The sequence below is a fragment of the Mustela erminea genome, chromosome 6 (genome assembly GCF_009829155.1).
Source record: "Mustela erminea isolate mMusErm1 chromosome 6, mMusErm1.Pri, whole genome shotgun sequence".
In the NCBI taxonomy this organism is placed as follows: domain Eukaryota; kingdom Metazoa; phylum Chordata; class Mammalia; order Carnivora; family Mustelidae; genus Mustela; species Mustela erminea.
In genome coordinates, this window is record NC_045619.1 from 36,932,942 (window position 1) to 36,942,090 (window position 9,149).

A 9,149-nucleotide genomic window follows, 5' to 3' on the forward strand; every position below is an offset into this window, starting at 1 on the left:
CTTAGCAAACTCAACACCCAAAGAACAAATAATCCAAGCAAGAAATGGGCAGAGGACATGAACAGACATTTCTGCAAAGAAGACATCCAGATGGCCAACAGACACATGAAAAAGTGCTCCATATCACTCGGCATAAGGGAAATACAAATCAAAACCACAATGAGATATCACCTCACACCAGTCAGAATGGCTAAAATCATCAAGTCAGGAAATGACAGATGCTGGCGAGGATGCGGAGAAAGGGGAACCCTCCTACACTGTTGGTGGGAATGCAAGCTGGTGCAGCCACTCTGGAAAACAGCATGGAGGTTCCTCAAAATGTTGAAAATAGAACTGCCCTATGACCCAGCAATTGCACTATTGGGTATTTACCCTAAGGATACAAACGTAGTGATCCAAAGGGGCACATGCACCCGAATGTTTATAGCAGCAATGTCCACAATAGCCAAACTATGGAAAGAACCTAGATGTCCATCAACAGATGAATGGATCAAGAAGATGTGGTATATATACACAATGGAATACTATGCAGCCATCAAAAGAAATGAAATCTTGCCATTTGCGACAACATGGATGGAGCTAGAGCGTATCATGCTTAGCGAAATAAGTCAAGCAGAGAAAGACAACTATCATATGATCTCCCTGATATGAGGAAGTGGTGATGCAACATGGGGGCTTAAGTGGGTAGGAGAAGAATCAATGAAACAAGATGGGATTGGGAGGGAGACAAACCATAAGTGACTTAATCTCACAAAACAAACTGAGGGTTGCTGGGGGGAGGGGGTTTGGGAGAAGGGGGTGGGATTATGGACATTGGGGAGGGTATGTGGTTTGGTGAGTGCTATGAAGTGTGTAAACCTGGTGATTCACAGACCTGTACCCCTGGGGATAAAAATATATGTTTATAAAAAATAAAAAATTAATTTAAATAAAAAAAAGGGAGATATAAGAGAGGGATGGAAAGGGAAATTTGGGGAGCAAAACTCGATTATGAAAAAGCACGTGGAGGGGCACCTGGGTGGCTCAGTGGGTTAAAGCCTCTGCCTTCGGCTCAGGTCATGATCCCAGGGTCCTGGGATCGAGGGAGCCCTGCATCGGGCTTTCCGCTCAGCGGGGATCCTGCTTCTCTTCCTCTCTCTGTGTGCCTGCCTCTCTGCCTACTTGTGATCTCTGTCTGTTAAATAAAAAAAATAAAAAAAAAAAAATCATGTGGATGCAGGACCCCAGTGGCATTGATAGAAATGCAAGTTGTTCATTTCTTATAATGGAAGGTAAGACAGAGAATATGACTATAGTGTATAGTAGATCGAGGTTTATTATGCTGAGAGAATGAAAAGGTTTGTGGTAAGATCTGACTATCTCAAGTTCCTGTTCTCTGAAAATTCAGAAAAGGTCTGATTTTTTGAACTTTTCTTATTTCATGAGAGAGGAATAAAAAAGAACAGGAAAGATACTAACACTTAGAGAATATGTGCTACATTCCAGGCACTCTCGAGAAATTTTACTTATGTTATCACGTTATAACCTCATAAAACTCCTAAAATAAAGGCCTTAGTGTGATTATTTTATAGGTAAGCAAACTGAGAAACAAAGTGATAGGCTATTTGTTTAAATAACACACTGTGACAAGTGACAAAGTCAGAATTTAGGATGGAAATCGGGCTGACTAGATTCCGTGTTTTTTTTTTTCAATTACTCATTATTGCCTAAATAATTGAAAACCACATGCAAGAAACCTCATTTCATTTTAATGAAAAATTAATACTACTATGTTTTAAAAATCTTTCCTAGGCTGCAAATTTTATGATAATGGTTTGAAGCAACTATTATAGACTAGTTTTATTTTTAGTTTTCAAGGACTTAAGACCACATGGTATTCTGTTAGTACTTAACAGACCATCCCTAAGAGAGTGTGTTCTGAGAAGCTAATATGTATTTTTTGACTTTTATTTTTTATTAATTTTTTCCATTTCTTAAACAATTTTTTAAATTATAGTTGACACACAGTGTTACATTAGTTTCAGACGTACAATATAGTAATTCAGCAGCTCTGTATGTTATGCTATGTTTGCCACAAGTGTAACTACCATCCGTCACCATACAACACTGTTACAATATCGTTAACTACATTCCCTGTGCTCTACCTTTCATCCCTGTGATGTGTTCATTCCATAACTGGAAGCCTGTACCTCCATTTCTCTTTACCCATTTGCCTACACTGTTTTATATGTTTAATTAAAAAAAAAAGTTCTTCATTCTTCAGTCATGATACTCTATAATACTCGGTCGACTATGTCAATATGGTCAAAAATGGAGGATACAAGAAACAGGACAGAAGTTCAGGAATTCACCTTAGAGGAGTTTTCTACTGCTTAGCACCTTGGAAAAGTTCTCTCCCTGGTGCATCTGCTGGCACACCTGGCCTCCATCACGAAAAACATACTCATAATCACCATAATCTGGGCTGACCACCACTTCCAGACACCGAGGTACTTCTTCCTCAGCTGCTTCTCCTCTGTTTTATGGTTTGGAATTTGTTTTAATTTGCTAATTCCTCCATTTTGCTCTATAATTCTGACACCCAGTAATTCCTTGTACTTTTTGAAATTGACAGTGCACATGTATTTAATGTCAAAAGCTTAGCACTATCTTCACAAAATTTTGAATTTCAGGTTCTGTATCTTGTATTTTAAAACCAGTGGTGTCAGAAAGTAACCACCCAGATGGTGCCAAATAGCTGTAATTCTTTTTTATTTGTCTACAATAAGGAAATCCATTGCATATTTTACTATTCTATTAATAGACATGATCACTTAAAAACCAACAGCTTAACTTGAACAAAAATTATTGACTCTGAATGATTGATGTTTTCTTTTTTTCATGTTAAGTACATAACACATTAAGCTTTAAGCTTCTCTGCCTTTTCTTCTACATTGTTAGGGGATAAATATTTTATGCTATCCATATATGGGAGATTCAAGAATACTTCAAAAATCTTTAAAAATTGGAGAAAAGAAACTTCTATTCTCCTTTGTCCAATTATTATTAATAATAATAGATCTTAAGGACGCCTGAATGGCGTAGTCAGTTAAGTCACTGCCTTTGACTCAGGTCATGATCCCAGGGTCCTGGGATCAAGTACTGCATAGGACTCCTTGTTTGCCAGGGAGCCTGCTTCTCTCTCTGCCTCTGCTTGCCACTCTGCCTGCTGTGTGCTCTCTCTCTCTCTGACAAATAAAAACATAAATAAATAAAATCTTAAAAAATATATATATCTCAGTCAGAAAATCAAAACTATGTAAATCATCCAGAGACTCTGTCATATATAAATTTAGTAGAATGTAAAATTCACTGGAAGCCAAAACAAAAATTCAAAGAAGCATATCTATATTATATATAACTCCACCCCTCTTATCCTTTTCAACAATGGAAACAAGTAACGAAGACAGAACCTGTCTGAAAATGTTATGTTTGCTCAAAGGGAAGTTTTTTAAAAAAGTGTTATTATACAATGTGTAAGGATATCTGAAGGAAGAGATAGAACACTTTTTTAAAAACACAAGTTATAACAATTAAAAATATTTAGATAAATTATTTTATGTTGAATATTATGGATGGTACACAATTAAAAAGAGTGGATTATGCTAACATTTTTATTTATTTTTATTTTTTAAAAGATTTTATTTGTTTATTTGTCAGAAAACACACAATCAGGGGGAGCAGCAGGCAGAGGGAGAAGCAAACTCTTCAGCAGACAAGGAGCCTGATGCAGGACTCAATCCCAGGACCCTGGGATCATGCTTAATAGACTGAGCCACCAGGCATTGCTGTGTTAGCTTTATTTTATTTTTTTTTAAGATTTTATTTATTTATTTGACAGACAGAAATCACAAGCAGGCAGAGGGGCAGGCAGAGAGAGAGAAGGGAGCGGTGAGGCTGGCTCCCCGACGAACAGAGAGCCCGACACGGGTCTAGATCCCAGAACCCTGGGATCATGACCCAAGCTGAAGGCAGAGGCCTTAACCCACTGAGCCACCCAGAAGCCCCCAGGCGCCTCTGTGTTACCTTTTTTTAAAGGAGAGTATTGAGCTTTTCTGGCATACAGTTATGTGGATCCCTTTGATTCCATTGTTTTTCTTTGTTTGGGCAGTTTATTTCAGTTTTATTTTTACTCCTAAAGTGCAGTCTTATTCTATGCATGGTCCCTACTCTTAATGTCCGGGCTTTCAGGATCCCACATAAGTGATGGTCTTCCAAGGGAATTCTCTTCCCTCTGGCCAAGCTGGAATATCATGATGTGACCTCTGGTATCATCGTTCATCTAGGCAGCTCTTACAGCTCTAGGTCTTGCCCTTTGCTTTTGCAGCCCAGCCAAGGAACCCCCCCATAGATTTCTAAATCATCATCAGCCTTGAAATGAGCAACCATATCAGCAGCCCAACTCCAGTCTGTGATGCTTAGTTCAGTAAGACCACGATTCATGGATTTTGTCTAGTTTTATACTTATTTATGGTAGAGGATAGGTCCACTCCCAATCATTCCATCATAGCTGAAGTGCAAATTCTGTAGATAAATTGTTATCCAAAATAGAATCAGAGTTTTTTTCCTCTTAACAACTGTTTTCCTAAAAGTTGTGTATTGAATTGGTCCCTGAAATTATAAACATGATTAGAGTATTATAGGAGAAAGTAAATAAATGTTAAAATGTTACCTTTTGTAACATATTATTTATCGGTAATTAAGATTTTCAGCAAAAAGAAAAATGACGCAGGTGTCGGAGGCAGGCCCCTGGCCAGGGCGGCCTCCGCCATTAAAAGATGGCGCCTGGCTAGTTGCCAGGTTAGGATTGCCTCGTGAGACTAAGCGGAACGCCCAAAGAGGAAGTAAACAGCATTGGTTGCTAGCGAAGTTGTTCCTTTAGGTGCACAGCCTGATTCGCTCCCTCCTGTACCCTGCTCGCTGATTGGTCATGTAAACGTATATAAGTGGGTAGACTTCCGGAAATAAAGAGAGAGAAGATACACCTGAACTGGGGCTTCTTGTCGTCCTTGTGGGTCGAGGGTGATAGCAGGAATTGAAGAAGCTAAGGAAAAGCCCTAGGATTTTATAGTTCATGGGAAATAGCAGTATGATCACTTTGTATTCCCCAGCTCTATCAATTGAAAAGTCCTAGAGGCAGTGACAACATAGTAGTATTGAACCATATCGGTCTGTAATATCATTTCCCACCAAAAGAGAGGAGGACTACTTGAAAACAAGGCTGATTTCAAGTATGGGTCAGAAAATATATGAGAGGAGCCTAGGACATCATGTTGTGCTAGAAAATAAGCTACAAAAAAACATTAAGATGGTATAATAAAAACTTCACAGTTACTGTCACTACCTGAAGATGGGACAGTGTGAGTTTCAAAAAAACTATGATTTTGATTATAACATAATGATAAAAATGAAATATTGTCATTTGCAACAATGTGGATGGAACTAGAACGTATTATGCTAAGCGAAATAAGTCAATCAGAGAAAGACAACTATCATATGATCTCACTGTTAGGTGGAATTTAAGAAACAAGGCATAGCATCATAGGGGAAGAGAGAAAAAAATGAAGCAAGACAAAACTAGGGAGGGAGACAAATCCTAAGAGACTTTCAATCTTAGGAAACAAACTGAGAGTTGCTTGCTGGAGGGAGAGTGGGTGGATGGGTGAGTGAATGGACATTGGAGAGAGTATGTGTTGTAATGAGCCCTGGGTATTATATAAGACTGATCATTTACAGACCTGTACTCCTGAAACAAATATGTTAATTAATTGAATTTAGATTTTAAAAATAAATTTAGAAAAACCATAATGAATGTTAAAGGTCATAAGATGGGATGCCTGGATGGCTCAGTCCATTAAGAATCTGCCTTCAGGGGGTGCCTGGGTGGCTCAGTGGGTTAAAGCCTCTGCCTTTGGCTCAGGTCATGATCCCAAGGTCCTGGGATTGAGTCCCGCATCAGGCTTTCTGCTCAGCAGGGAGCCTGCTTCCTCCTCTCTCTCTGCCTGCCTCTCTGCCTACTTGTGATCTCTGTCTGTCAAATAAATAAATAAAATCTTAAAAAAAAAAAAAAAGAATCTGCCTTCAGTTCAGGTCATGATTCCAGGGTCTTGGGATCGAGTTCTGCTTTGGGCTTCTTTTTGGCGGGGAGCTTACTTCTCGCTCTGCCTGCTGCTCTCCCTCCTTGTGCTCTCTCTCTCTCTCTCTGACAAATAAATAAATAAAATCTTTAAAAAGTAAATAAAGGCCACAGTTTATTGTAGCACTTTTTTTTTTAAGAGTTATTTATTTCTGTGTGAGAGAGAGTGCTAGAAGGGGCAGAGGGAGAGAGAGAGAGAGAAACTTTAGCAGACTCTGCACGGAGCACAGAGCCTGACACAGAGCTTGATCTCAAGACCCTGGGATCATGACCTAAGGTGAAAGCAAAAGTTGGAAGTTTAACTGACTACACCATCCAGTGACCCCCATAGCACTTAAAAAAAAGGAAGGAAGGAAGGAGGAGAAGGAATCAAAACTCAGTGCATGCCACTGGAAATAAATAGCATACCAATAACTTTAATTGTTGATCATTTAACAAGAAAGAATTATGCTACTATTCTACCTTTTCAACATAAGCTATAATTTATGTTTAAAAAAAGATACTAATGGTTGTCAGAATAAAGTTCCATTATAGAGAATAATTACAGCTAATAAATGCAGAAGGAATGACATAACTAGAAAATCAGTTTTGCTACCACATGCAAAAGAACTGAATTAGGCAATAATCAGTAATGGATGCCCAAACCATTAGATGAAACTAAGGGAGAACTTTGCAATGAAAGAAACAGGATATTACCATCTGAAAACACATGTCAACTAGTCTCACTGAAGCAGGACAATCAATGTGTGCCTCCAAAGTGATGCAGTATAAAGGGCAAAGCATTACCTATAGAATGCTCTTGTGAAAAAGAAAGAACATACACCTGAATTAAGTCTTTAAGAACTTATATCCGGTCTAATGGAATATACAGTGAAATACAACAAGAAATAATCAGCCAAATCTAGACTGTGGATCATCTGTAGGATTACTGATCTAATTTCTTCAAAAAGGCAATGATGTGAAAAATAGAATAGGAGGAGATTGTCTATATTAAAAAATAATAAAGAGAGGGAAGAAGGGGAGGAAAGGAGAGGGAATGGAGAGAGAGAGAGATTGAGAGGAAATACAATAACCAATTATAGAAATGGACCATTTGGATTGGATTCTCATTCAAGCAAAGGGAATGTAAAAAGACATTTTTGAGACAAAGATATTTTAGCTGATAATTTAAGAATTGCTAATTTTATTAATTATGCATAGTGATAATGACATTATGGTTTTCATTTTCTTTGCCTTTGATGTGTATTGAAATAGAAATGATATGCTGTCTGGGATTAGTGTTAAAATACTTTAGCCCTACCCCTACTCCTACCCTGTGTGACCCCCAAAAAGGCAAGGAGAAGAGATTGAAGCTAGTATATCAAAATACTCATGAGTTTTGAAACAGGGTGATATGAGTCATGAGAGTTTATTTTACCCTACTATTGCTTATATTGGAAATTTTATTAATGCAAAGTTAAAAAGAGAATATGAAATTACCTATGAAGTTATATTTTACTAACTTTAAAGAGAAAGGATGAAAGTTAACCTTATTTTTAAAAGATTTTATTTATTTATTTATTTGAGAGAGAGAGAGAGCACAAGCAGGGTGAGGGACAGACAGAGAGGAAGAAGCAATCTCTCCACTGAGCTGGGAGGCTGACCCAGGACTCTTTCCCAGCTCCCCCATTTTTGTGCTTTTGATGCTTAACTGACTAAGCCACCCAGGTGCCCCCTAGGCCTTATTTCAAAATTAATGTTAATTCTCTCCCTAATTGTCCAGGATAGGAACTTGAACTCAGTTCATATGTAGCCTCAATATGATACATACCATATCAGGCAGATGGCATCCTCAAAGAAGTTGGCTGATGAAAATTTAATGCCTGAACTATTTATAGAGGTGAATTCAGGGTGAACAAAACCAAGGGATGGAGTCACCTGAAACTACAGAAAATGGAACAGTGCAGCTGAAACCTGTGAGAACTAGCCCTGGGAGGGGTCTATGAGAGGAGGCAGAGCTGTGGAGAAAAGGGCCCTGCAGGAAAGGCACCATCTTCTAACCCTGCTAGTGTCTTCCTTCCCTGTAGTCCAGCTGTCAGAGGCAAAAGAGTCTTCAGTCCACAGAAGTCAAACTTCAAGAGCACAGAGCAGGGCTGAGAATGGTGGGTGGTTGGGGAAGGCAAGGAGGAGCAATGGAGAAAATACTAACCTAAATGTTTATATTGCTATAGATCTGGTGCTGATATGGAATAAATTCAGGTAATATAAGCTTAAATTTTACAAGGTCTCCAGAGCTTTCATAATACAGACAATATCTATCAAATTTCTGTTTATATAATTCATAAATCAGCTATTGGTTCAGTATTTTGACTATGGTGAATAACAGGACAGAAGGGATGAAACTTGAGGACATTATGCTAAGTGAAATAAGCTAGACAGCAAAAGACTAATATGACAGCATGTCCCTTATATGTGGAAAGTAAATAATAAATCAGACTCATAGAAACAGAGTAGGGAAGTAGTTTCCAGAGGTTGCTAGAGGTTGGGGAGAAAGAGGGAGAGGTTGGTAAAAGGATACTAACTTTCAGTTATAAGATGAGTAAGTTCTGAGGATCTAATATGTAACATGGTGACCATAGTTGGTAACATTATATTATATAATTGAAAATTGCATAGAGACTAGTACTTAAATGTTCATATGCACAACACAAAAATAAGTATGTGAGATGATGCCTGTGTTACTTATATAGATGGGGTGAATAGCACATGCATCATCTCACATAGCAATGTGCACATACGTCAAATCATCATGAGGAGCACTTTCCATATCTTACAATGTTATGTCAATTATGCCTCAATAAAGTTGAAAAAATTGGCTGTGCTTTAAGGGGAATTACTATTATGTTACATTTTTAAAGTAGTTGATCACTATATTTGTATTTAAGAGTACCCTGAAATGTATCATTTTCCCCAGTGTGTTGTGCTTTCTCATTTA